Here is a 12,672-nt window from a genome sequence, read left to right on the forward strand (position 1 = left end):
GACCTGGGCTGTTCTCTACATGAATTAACATGAGTCTTTCAGCCAGAACATATTCATGGGAAACCGTGTTCCCGCACTTGTAGCCTAGTGGCCTGCTTTGTAATCTGTAGGTAACAAAGGGCACTAAATACACGTTACGGGTTGAATGGGCTCCCAAACAGCAGGACAAAGCAGGTGAATTATTTTCGGAGGGAAATTTCTTATTAGCCTGTACATTATGTAAAAATCGAAGAGTGGATGCGTTATGCCATGACACATGCAGTCAGTACCCAGAAATAACAGGCTAGAGAAGCGATGGAGAGCCCTGCCACGGCTTAGGAGCCAGGGATCTGCAATCTCACCCTTACCTACTAGTGGTTGCGGAGTATTTGCCAAGATGTTTTAAAACCATCTAAAATAAAGATTTCGGACCTTAGGAAGGCACTTTATCAGGATGGAATTGCTGTCTATCAGAAACGAAAAGAAGAGGTCAGTTGACTAAATCGTGAAAGAACTGGTTTCATTTTGCTAGTGTTTTTGGAGGGTTCCTATTTTTTCCTCTTTATTCCCACTCTTTTGAGGGGAAAATCAAAATTCTTCTCTCATGTAATTTCCTGCTCCTATGTAATGTCTAGGAGTATAGTAAAAGAAGACTTTTTTTGTTTTTTGTTTATTTGTTTTTAAAAGGGCAATCTACCATTAGTGGTAGCATTTTAAGGGATTCGCCACTCCATGCTAGAGCTAGGTTTGGGTAATACTGTAAAAATAATAATGCTCCTCATTCAGATAAACTTGAGAAATAGCAAAGTCCATTTAGCTTGTAGGAAATGACAAGAGTTTTTGGAAAGAGAAGGGATTTTTGTGTCTCTTTTGTATAGAGAAATATAGTGACACTAGAGGTCATGCACATGGGATGCGTGTGTGTTTAGGTATACAAACACAGGAAAAAAAATCTTAAAAAAATTTTCTTCCATAATAAAATAGTAAATTCAATCGTTAAGAGAAATCTTATTTGATACGAGTAAGTATGAAATTCATCTGGACTTGTATTTAACATTGTTCTGATAAAATTCTGATAAAATTTAGTATAAGAAATGGTATTTTAAGCCTAAATGAAACATGAATCAGTGTCACATTTCATAAGACTTATTTCTATTAATTTATTAGTACACTGAACATGCATACATAAAATGAGATAAGCTAACTAAAAGGAATAACTGATTTGTTAAACATTATGATAGCACATGGATGAATTCCAGGTTTTTAAAATGTGAGATAGGCTATGATTTTTTAAAAAATGTTATTCATGTACCTAATTTTGCTCTTTCCTTAAGGTTGTTTTCTTAATTTTCTGGACATTATAAAAGTATCAGAAACAAGTTTTACAAAAATAAGATATACCCTTAAATTCTTAAAAAATTGCTAATGAAGTCCTGACACAGTAATTGCCAATGGTATTTCAATCCTATACTTCCCTATTTCAAATTATTTATAGTCTCAACCTCTTGAGTTCTATTTTAATACAGGTAAACACTCTTGGGTATTGGTGATAGCAAATATGAGATACTAAGTTAAGACTCTCACCCTATACCAGTCGCCAGATAATTTGAAAGCTAAAATGCAGTCATCATGGTTATGACTCTTAAATTATAATCCTTCTGTAAGAGATAATATTTTTTTGTTGGGGGGCAAAATATGATATATGAAGTCTAGCATACCTTACTAGTTAATCTGTCTGTTAGACTATAAAGTTACTATATCTATGGTAAGTTGTATGAATTTGAGGGAAATGAAAACACTGAGAATTTCTCCATATGCACCTTTATGTTTTTAAAAAAATCTTTACACAATTTAAAGTTAACTCATTTTCCCATTACACATGATACTTACGATTAAGTGATAATCAAAAGGACATCTAATGTAACACAGAAATTTATTATTAACAGCACGTCTTTAACACAATGCCAAAATTGTAATTTTAGAGAAAAATCAACTGGGGATAAAATGATTGTAAGTTAACTATAAAAACAGAGAAGAAAAGCGAACGATTGTGAAGAAAAAAGCTTCAGCTACTTTACCATCATCTTAGTTTGAAAGGCAATCAATTACTCGATAAGGAAAGTTCTATAAGAAAAATTATTCTTTTCAGGTAAAAATGCATATTCCTTGGTTCCCGAGGCAAAGCATTTTGAGGATTTTCAGCTAAATCAGGTAATTAAGGGAAAGCAGCACTTTAGCTCAGAGTTTATGTTGCTACTAACAACAGCACAAAACCCACTAGGACTGTTTCTTTCTTGTATATGGTGAAAGAGACACACAAACACAGACACACACACTCCAAGCAAATAAGCAAACAAACACAACCACCAAAAAGAAATCTCCAGCACTTTCCTATTTCTGGTGCTGGAATTGATATGTTCCTCTTTTGGGTGCTAGAATATGGTTCCGTTTTTTTGTTTTTTTTTTTTTCCATCTTAACACGAAACTCACAGGTAGATTTGCTTCATTTTCACCCACCCAAGCAAAAGCAACCTCCCCAACACAAAGGAGAGGAAAAAAAAAAAAAAAGAAAGAAACATTCGAAAGGGCGAATGTGCAGGAAAGTCTGAATGTTAGCAAATGTCCTTTCATTTCGGGAAAAGTGAACTTTATAAAACAATCTGGTTGACCATTCACTTTTTCCCTTCGGGGGATAACAAAGAAGGGACGCTGCAGATTGCACTGAAGTCATGGGTATGGCATTACCGCTTCATTCTTTGCTTTGGTCTACTTAGGAAGAAAGCAGTAAGTGTATATTCTACATTTTTTCCCCCTACATCAATCCATGACAGCAGCCTACCACTTTAACAAAAAATATGTTGTTGTTTTTTTTTTCTTCTTTTTGTGGTTCATTCAACTCCTGTAAGGGCATGCATTACTCACTTCATTTTCTTGAGATATTTCTTTTAAAGCAAAAATAAAAGAAAAGGAAAGGCTAGGGTTGACTCTGTGAGACCCCTGTATTTATTCACACTTATTGTGCATGACTGTAGACTGGTAAATCATATTAGCAGCCCGTCTCCCCATCAAGCTGCTACTTGCTTTCCAGCCCTGGGAAGGTTCAACAAATCAACAGGAGCACGGAAAACAGAACATCAGTCTAATCTAGTGTTTAAGGTGAAGTTTTCAAACCCAATCTAAGAAGATCTTTAGAGCAAGCAACAAGCTGAAGGGCTCAGAAGGTGGTATTGACAATGAAAGAGTGTTGAAATATTGAGAAGCGTAGCACTTGTGCATTTTTAATAACAAGAGGGTCAACAAGGACACAGCTCCCTCAGTGCCAGGAGTTGCCACTGACTATGGAAATTGCCACACCAGGGCTATAAACGCTTGCAGTTCATCAGCTTTCTTAAACAGTTCATCAGCTTTCTTAAACACCCTGAACCCCCTCAGTGGACCTTTAGTCTTGAATTAACAAACCAAAGCAATGAAAGAGGGTGCAGTCTGAATGGCTGGCATTGATCCCCGACTGTGTGAGCACTGCTACAGGCCCTGAAAAACTCTCTCCATTGTCAATAGAAATTGACAAACCTCCTCTCCTAAATAGTGCAGCTGAGCCGGGCGGGATCCACGCAGCTGTAAAGGGCTCTGCTCTTGGGGCCAGGGAGCACTAACAATGGACCAAGCATGAGCTCTTTGTCAGTCCCAGACTCGGCAATTTTCTAACAAGGATTAAAGTTGTTTCTCCGCGGTGCCGGTGAAAAGAGATTTAGCAACATACCGTGCTTTCTTCGTGCAAGTTAAAGAGAAGTAGTTAAGGAATTTCATTATTCCGTTGACTAGGGGAAATATAAAACAAATATATTAAATATGCACAACTCCCTGTTCTGCCTAATTTATGATGTTTTTGAGGATGATTCAATTAAATAAAACACTCCCTGCCTGGAAACAAGCGCTTCCCATTTATTTTGGAAATTTTGTTTTTAAGAAGTCCAGCTGCTGGCCACCTGGAATGAGGTCTCAATATGTACTAATGCACAATGCCTTTAGACCCTCTGTGGCTGATATTCCTAAATCTGAATCACGAGACCACATAGGGCTTATATATCACGGCTGCTTCAAGCAAATGATTTCTGTCAGAATGTGGCTTCTGACGATGATGGCAAGGCAGAAATAGCTGCTTTGCCAGGAACAAATCTGTGATACATTTTCTGCTTAACTGTTTAGCTTTTTATTGATTATGAATTGGTACAACTAGTTGATATATTTTCATTCTTCTCCAGCTATGCTTAACTCAATAGGTGAACAACAGGAAAAAAAAAAAAAAAACAAAAAACACACACAAAAAAAACCAGAAAACAATCCAACACTTTTTAGTGCACTAAGATCTGGAATGGCTAAATTTCCAGAGTCTATTTCTTCATGTATTTCAAGGGAAGCTGTCTTAGAAGTGTTGAGGAACCAAGTTGAAGTGAAATGCCATCTAGAAAAGGTCATCTTAGGAAAGAAACTACCTTTCAAATGCTAGGTTGAATCGAATTAAAGAACAAATAACATTTTTGAAATGCTGAAGGTTTTGATAGACTTGATAAAAGCATTCTTTAAGATCATTTTGTCACTTTGGAGAGTGACAAAGTATTTAGAAACATTAATGCCCTCCAGCTTCACCAGTATATTAAAAAGTAAATGTAAATGCTTCATTGTACATTGTGTGTTCCCTTTGTGGGCAGCATGTCTATTCCATATAGCTAAACTCGTGGCCAGTCACTTCCCATTTCCAAACACTAAAACGCAAATTTTGTATTAATGGCAAATTTGAAACAGTAACACCAACATCCCCACCCCCCCCCCACCCCCGGCCCTTCATGAGGTATCTCAGAAATGATGCTATGTGTTTCCATAAAACAGACTCCTGAAACACAAGCATCTATAAAGTTTTAAGTGTGCTTTTTCTGTGGGCTTAGAATAGGAATAAGGGCTACATTTCAGGAAAACTGAAACCAGTGTATTATGGTTAGAAATATAGGAAGTGTTCAACCCAACCAATACCTATCAACATTCCCAGCTATACCCAGAGCCTGGTTCATGCCGGAAGGACAGACCTGCCTCTGAACATGGCAGCTGAGGGCTGACTGTCCACATACCGGAGAAGGACATCAACACAGAAGCTGAGAGGGCAGAATGGCCAACACCTTTTATGTGGCTATTTGACTGAGCCTGTCAAAGCTTCTTCCCTCAGTTTTCTCTTCTGTCAGATGAAGGATAGATGAGGTGAATCTAACTTTTAAATAAGATTTTGATGTTCTCCAGAAATACTATGATATTAGATTTAATTATCAGAATAAATGGCACGATTAGAACCGATACAGCCTGTGATTGTTGTAAGAATGAACTGCAGGGAAAAGCCAAACTATCACACCTTCTCACTTTTTCACGGTGCTTAAATACAGCTTCATTGGAAAAAAAAAAAAAGCTAGAGTTCCAGAACTTTCTATCACCTGTTATTTTGTCTGTTTTTAACTTATTCATTTTGGCCTTTTAAAAAAAGATATTTACTTATTTATTTGTCAGAGAGAGAGAGAAAGAGAGAGAGAAAGAGAGGGAGAGTGTATAAGCAGGGGGAGTGGCAGGCAGAGGGAGAAGGAGAAGCAGGTTCCTCACTGAGCAGGGAGCCTGACACGGGACTTGATCCCAGGACCCTGGCATTCATGACCTGAGCCAAAGGCAGATGCTTAACCAACTGAGCCACCCAGGTGCCCTCATTTTGGCTTTTTAATGAAGAACAAACACATTGTAAAAATGCAACAATCACGTGTCATGAGGAATGAATGAGATTCCTAATGAACTGTAAGGTGCAGTTTTCATGCAATTATTTTTATGGATTTCGATTACAAAGGTATCTGATATACTTGTTAAGTCTTCCCTGGGAAATTTAAGTTCATCAGTTAAAATTTCATTTAATTCTTAAAACAACTAGGGTGCCTGGGTGGCTCAGTTGGTTAAGTGTCTGCCTTTGGCCCAGGTTGTCCCGGAGTTGATCCCGGAGTTCTGGGACTGACCCCTGAGTGGGGCTCCTCACTCAGTGGGGAACCTGCTCTCTGCCTCTCCCCCTGCTTGTGCTCTGTCTCGCTCTCAAATAAATAAATAAATAAATAAAATTTAAAAAGCAAATTATTCTCCTAACCTTCATGAGATGGCTATTATTCCCATGTTGCATATGTGGAAACTGAGCTTATATGGGTGGAAAACTGAGTTTAGATAAAGCACGTTAGGTTTATACACTAAGGATAAGTGGGATTTATATCTTATACCTTATTTATAAGACATAATTTATATCTTACATCCATACTGTAGAGTCTGTACTCATGACTGCTAGGTTTATTCCATTTCCTTCTAGAAACCAGTCTGTTCTGTCAATAAAATCATGATTCTTTAAGGGTAGTTCCCTATTTCCAGCAGACAACTAAGAAATCTGTATTCACTATTCTTGGGGGTTCCTGATAGTCTTGAAACACAGGACTGTGAAGTAAACAGAAAATTGCTTATTGTTTCAAAGAAGCCTACCACATTTTTTAGCAAGTTAAAACAATCTACATTTCCAAAGACCAAAGATATTTGTAAACCTAATAATATGTAATGCAAATAAATTCTTTCAAGAATCATACTCTGTTAGGATAACCAACCAAGTGGCCCTTGTGCTATGCCATTCCCATGTATCCCATTCTTAAGATTTTTTTCAAAAAATCTTGAGCCCAGTGTGGGGCTCAACACATGACCCTAGGATCAAGAGTCTAACAGTGCTACTGAGCCAGCCAGGTGCCCCTCATTCTTAAGATGCTTCAAAGTGCTATACACTTTAATGCTTAGGAATACTGGGAAGGGTTCTTTTTTTCAACTGTAACAAAACAATGCAAGGTGGGGAAGAAATCATTGGTTCATTCATAAGGAGGCTCGATCTATAGATACTGCTTTCATCATTTTTTTTTTTAACATAGAACTGAAGAGCATTTGATTCATGTTTTTCTTTTTCCATGTTCAATAACCTCATAGGGTGGTTTTCATTTTCTACCTCTATCAGGAAGTCTGCAAAGGAGAGTTTATGAGCACTTTGATGTCTGTTAAGAAAATGTAGAAAGTGCTAATAACACAGGAGGATTGACATACAGTAGGATAGTAGGTACTTAGTATGTTTGTTGAATGCTGAAAAAGCTTTCCTATTCTTGAAGTTCAATACTTCTGTTCCCACACTTTCTCTTTAAAAAAAAAATGTAGGGGTTCCTGGCCAGCTCGGTCAGTAGAACAGCTGAATTTCTTGATCTCAGAGTCATGAGTTTGAGCCCTACATTGGGAGTAGACATTACTTTAAAAAAATTGGGAGATAAACCGTAAGAGACTCTTAATCTCACAAAACAAACTGAGGGTTGCGGGGTGGGGTGGGAGTGGTAGGGAGATGGTGGTTGGGTATGGACATTGGGTATGGTGAGTGCTGTGAAATGTTTAAGCCTAACGATTCATAGATCTGTACCCCAGGGCAAATAATACATTATACATTAATGAAAATGATAATAAAAAAAAGTTCAGTAAAAAGCAAAAACAGGGCGCCTGGGTGGCTCAGTGGGTTAAGCCGCTGCCTTCAGCTCAGGTCATGATCTCAGGGTCCTGGGATCGAGTCCCGCATCGGGCTCTCTGCTCAGCAGGGAGCCTGCTTCCCTCTCTCTCTCTGCCTGCCTCTCTGCCTACTTGTGATCTCTGTCTGTCAAATAAATAAATAAAATCTTTAGAAAAAAAAAAAAAGCAAAAACAACAACAAGAAAAACTGACAAAAAATGTATAAATACCAAGCTATTTCTAGGTGAGTTAGATCCTGTTCAGTTACAAAACAGAGTAAGTTACAGAACAGGATAAATTCCGTAAACTGGGAGTTGTAGAAGCTCTTTTCTGCTACTATTTCATTCATCCAAAATTCCTGTCATTCCAAAATGTCCTGAAAATAATATTAAGCTAGCCTATCTTTACCTCCACTACACAAAGTCATTAAAGTTAATACTGTTCTGGGGGCACCTGGGTAGCTCAGTCAGTTGAGCGTCTGACTCAGTTTCTGCTCAGATCATGATGTCAGGGTCCCAGGTTCTAGGGCTCTGTGCTCAGCAGGGAGTCTGCCTCTTCCCTCTCCCTCTGCCCCTCCCCATCCTTCCCCTCACTCATGAGCATGCTCTTTCCCCCAAATAAATAAATCTTTAAAATAAAAAAAAATCAATACTGCCCTTTATTATTCATGATTATCAAGCAGGTAAGTGCCTCTGTCGTTTTATTCTGGGGCTCTTCACCTGGTGTTAAAAAGATTATAAGTGGGGCACCTGGGTGGTTCAGTGGGTTAAAGCCTCTGCCTTCAGCTCAGGTCATGATCCCAGGGTCCTGGGATCGAGCCCTGAGTCGTGTCAGGCTCTCTGCTTGGCGGGGAGCCTGCCTCCCCTCTCTCTCTCTGCCTGCCTCTCTGCCTAGTTGTGATTTCTGTCAAATAAATAAACAAAATCTTAAAAAAAAAAAAAGATTATAAGTGAAAATTTCAGATAATCAGTTGTTCTCCCTCTCTACTACTTTGTGACAAATGATGGGATATGGGCTGGTTTGACTAATTTTTTGACTAAAATGACTAATCACAGTTATTGGATTGGCCAAACTCGGTGTCCGGTTATCACTGTTGTGGAGAGCAGTTTGGGGCCCATCGCCACTGCGTGGTTCATGTGGGCACAATGACCTTTTCATCGTGTTGAATGACTCATGTTAAACACTATATATAAAATTTTGGTCAATATTGCATCTAAATTCATACATAGGATCCGAATAAAAATAAATCAGACTCCTAGTATGGTTATTGAATGGCACAATTTGAGAGAAAATCTAGGCCTGAGAATTAACTAATAGCAGGTTTTCCTGTTTCAGTTTCCTTATAAAAATGGAAAACAATTATTCCCAAGTTACTTTTTGAGTGCTGGAAGGACTGGACTAACTAGCTACCGTTCTGTCTCTACCTCATGGGCCATGCCCATAGGATCCATTCTCCACAAGCTGACTGAGCTGCTGCTCTGCTCCATGTTGGGTTTCTCTAAATCTAGGATTTCTGGGCTTGTCAGTCCCTCCGCCTAGACTTTTATCCTGAGGTATGTTTCCTGGCCAGATCTATGTCCACCTTTGAGATTCATTTCAACCACTATTTCTGCTAGGAAGCCACAACTATCTCTTACTAGGCAGAATCAGATGCTCCCATATTTTCTGCTCCTCGAACTCTGTAAGGCATCTATGAAAATACTGCATGGTGTGCTGGTATGGCTGCAAAGGATGGGAAGCAACCAAGGATTATTATTATTTTTTTTAAAGATTTTATTTATTTATTTGACAGAGATCACAAGTAGGCAGAGAGGTAGGCAGAGAGGTTGAGGGGTGGGAGGAAGCAGGCTCCTTGCTGAGCAGAGAGCCCGGTGCGGTGCTTGATCCCAGGACCCTGCGATCATGACCTGAGCTGAAGGCAGAGGCTTTAACCCACTGAGCCACCCAGGTGCCCCAAGGATTATTTTTATTGCTATCTCCAGCCCTTAGCAGATTGGCACATATCTAGCATTGCCTATTTGCTTTTAAATATTTGGAGACAGTGGGGCGCCTGGGTGGCCCAGTGGGTTAAAGTCTCTGCCTTCGGGGGCGCCTGGGTGGCTCAGTGGGTTAAGCCGCTGCCTTGGCTCAGGTCATGATCTCAGAGTCCTGGGATCGAGCCCCGCATCGGGCTCTCTGCTCAGCAGGGGGCCTGCTTCCTCCTCTCTCTCTGACTGCCTCTCTGCCTGCTTATGATCTCTGTCTGTCAAATAAATAAATAAAATCTTAAAAAAAAAAAAAAAAGTCTCTGCCTTCGGCTCAGGTCATGATCCCAGGGTGCTGGGATTGAGCCCTGCATTGGGTTCTCTGTTCAGCATGGAGCCTACTTCCTCCTCTCTCTACCTGCCTCTCTGCCTACTTGTGATCTCTGTCAAGTAAATAAATAAAAATCCTTAAAAAAAATAATTGGAGACAGAAAGTACTGCATGTATGATGACGACAGTGCAGTTTTGTTTTTTTTTTAAACATAGAGAGGATAGAAGAGTATGAGAGCCAGGTTGTTGACTTGATTCACATGTTTTAGTAATAGAAAAAAATAGTTGAATAGATGTGAAAGTTGTAGAAATCACCAAAAGATAAACAATGGCATCTGGCTAAAGAAATTGAACATAGGACCTAAACAGAGCATTAAATGTGGCAGTCTGATTTCATTTTAAGGGATGAATTGAATAAAGGAGAATGTGCCCCCAGGTCTAGGTCATACATCCGTGTCCACATACATAGTCTTACTACGTGCTCAGATGTTGATGTGCTCAGTTCTGTCACGTGAGCAGGGAGCTGGCTCTCTAGCATATGCTTAGGGGCACTGGTCCCCACTCCTGGGGGTTATCTAAGGATGTGGGGGGATATCTGGAATAGGGTGGCAGTGCTGTCTGTGAATTTTCACTGCCAAGTGACATGTCCTGCATGACTTCTATACTTGTTGGCTTTATGAGCTTTTTTTTTTTTTTAAATGCAGAAAAATATCACCGTTATGGCATTGTTGACTTCAGTCTAAGGGCACAAGAGAACTCTCCTGGGATTTGAAATAAGCCTGGCTTTGAGCAAGGAACCCATGAAGGGTAGAAAGGGAGAGCGTACCTCTCCCTTTACATTACTTCGTAGTCATGGAGCTAGGTACAAACCTTGCATTGGCCCTAACTTTTGGCAAGTTTCCAATCTTCCATCTGAAACAGATAAATAAATGAATTTTATGATCACTGTTACCCCTTTCGAAAGGGAATTAGATTTTACTTCTCCATAATACACCCATTTGAAAGAAAATATGTTCATATCTATCCCATAGATGAAAATGTAAAGCATTTTAATGAGAAGTTCACTTTTTCGGTAGTCCCATTTGATCATAAGATTGTAAGTTCCCTCAAATCAGGGACTTGGTATATCTTCTTCAATGTTGCCACATAGTGTGTGGCCTCTATGGAACAAATATTGGCTGGATGAACAAATGGTTAATAAAGGGAGTTTCAATTTCCTATTTTTATTTTTTTTAAAGATTTTATTTATTTATTTGACAGAGAGAGAGATCACAAGTAGGCAGAAAGACAGACGGGGGGTGGGAGGAAGCAGGCTCCCTGCTGAGCAGAGTGCCTGATGCAGGACTCCATCCCAGGAGCCTGGGATCATGACCTGAGCTGAAGGCAGAGGCTTAACCCACTGAGCCACCCAGGCACCCTCAATTTCCTATTTAATTAGAATCCATTGTCCCCGTGACAGAGATACCCAACTCTGTGGGACAAAACAATGCCAAACCTTTTTACCTCAGCATTCCCCACCAGGCTTTACACATAGTAATCGAACAGTGAATTGGAGGTTTCCTTATGCATCTAAAACATCAACTGGGGGCGCCCGGGTGGCTCAGTGGGTCAAGCCTCTGCCTTCGGCTCGGGTCATGATCCCAGGGTCCTGGGATCAAGTCGCACGTTGGCTCTCTGCCCAGTGGGGAGCCTGCTTCCTCCCTCTCTCTACTTGTGATCTCTGTCAAATAAATAAATCTTTTTTAAAAAATGTTTAAAGAAATCAACTGAATGGACATTCTCCAACAATAAACATATACATTATTTGCATATAGTGTAGGCAGTTAACTGAGGGGAACGTCAACATGTTGACACAAAGAAATGGGGGGGAGTATATGGAACCACATTTATGAGCATCTGTAGAGCCAAAGTATGGGAATGTTATTTATTAGAATGCACAGAAGGAACATGGCCTGAAAGAATCTTGTCCAGCCGCATTTAAACACCGCATCCAATTCCTGAGTCAAAACCCTAAGCCATGACAGAGAACGCTTAGAGAAGTTTCAAAGGACAGCCACAAAGATGATTAAAGGGCTAGGAAAGGGGCCTATGAAGAGAAGTGAAACAAATAGGGATTATTTATCCCAGAGTGGACAAGTATGATAAGCGCCTTAATAACAGTCTTCATATACAGGAAGGATTACTCCCTAGAGGATGCTGGCTACCTGTTTTTTTCTCCACTGAGAGGAAAAGGGGAAATGGGTTTAAAAAAATAGCATGAAGAATTCAGGGGAGATGGGGTTAGAACTCTATTTCAAATGAAATATTTTGCCTAGATTAACACAGGAAAATTTAGATGGACTCTTACCTAGTGCTGGGCCATCATCAGGAAATTAAGGGCCTCTCTAGGTGTTTATAAGTACCTTTGAACACTGTTCTTTATAGAGTTTCCTTTCAATCCACTCAATAAACACACCTAATCATGGTTTTACCACAATAGCCACTTCCTTAAACAGAGATTTTTTTCATTTGGACTTAGTCAACACTGGTGTTCTCGCTGCCATATCCGTTCGTGAACATAGACAGGGATTCAGGGGAAGACTTGTAGATGGGGTGGCTGACAGAGGAGGACTTGAAAAAGCCACCACAGGAAATGGCTTCAGGTCATGTGTCATATGCTGATGAAGTTAGGTCCAAAGGGAAGGAGAGTAGCAGCTCCCAGTTCTATGAAAACTTTGCACTGGTCAATAGACCGAGATGCTGGTCTCCGGGGAAGCCCAGGTATTTTCATGAATGAGTCACTAGTGGCCAGTTGCTATACAAGCATGCAGAG

The 12,672-nt window shown here is 39.8% G+C and overlaps 1 protein-coding gene across 18 annotated transcripts in view; it reads right to left on the reverse strand.

Annotated features, from left to right (window-relative positions):
- Positions 1 to 12,672, reverse strand: part of CADPS2 (calcium dependent secretion activator 2) — a 536,067-nt gene that overhangs the window by 6,809 nt on the left and 516,586 nt on the right. The gene's annotated exons all lie outside the window — the stretch shown is intronic.

The sequence above is a fragment of the Lutra lutra genome, chromosome 11 (assembly GCF_902655055.1).
Source record: "Lutra lutra chromosome 11, mLutLut1.2, whole genome shotgun sequence".
Lineage (NCBI taxonomy): Eukaryota > Metazoa > Chordata > Mammalia > Carnivora > Mustelidae > Lutra > Lutra lutra.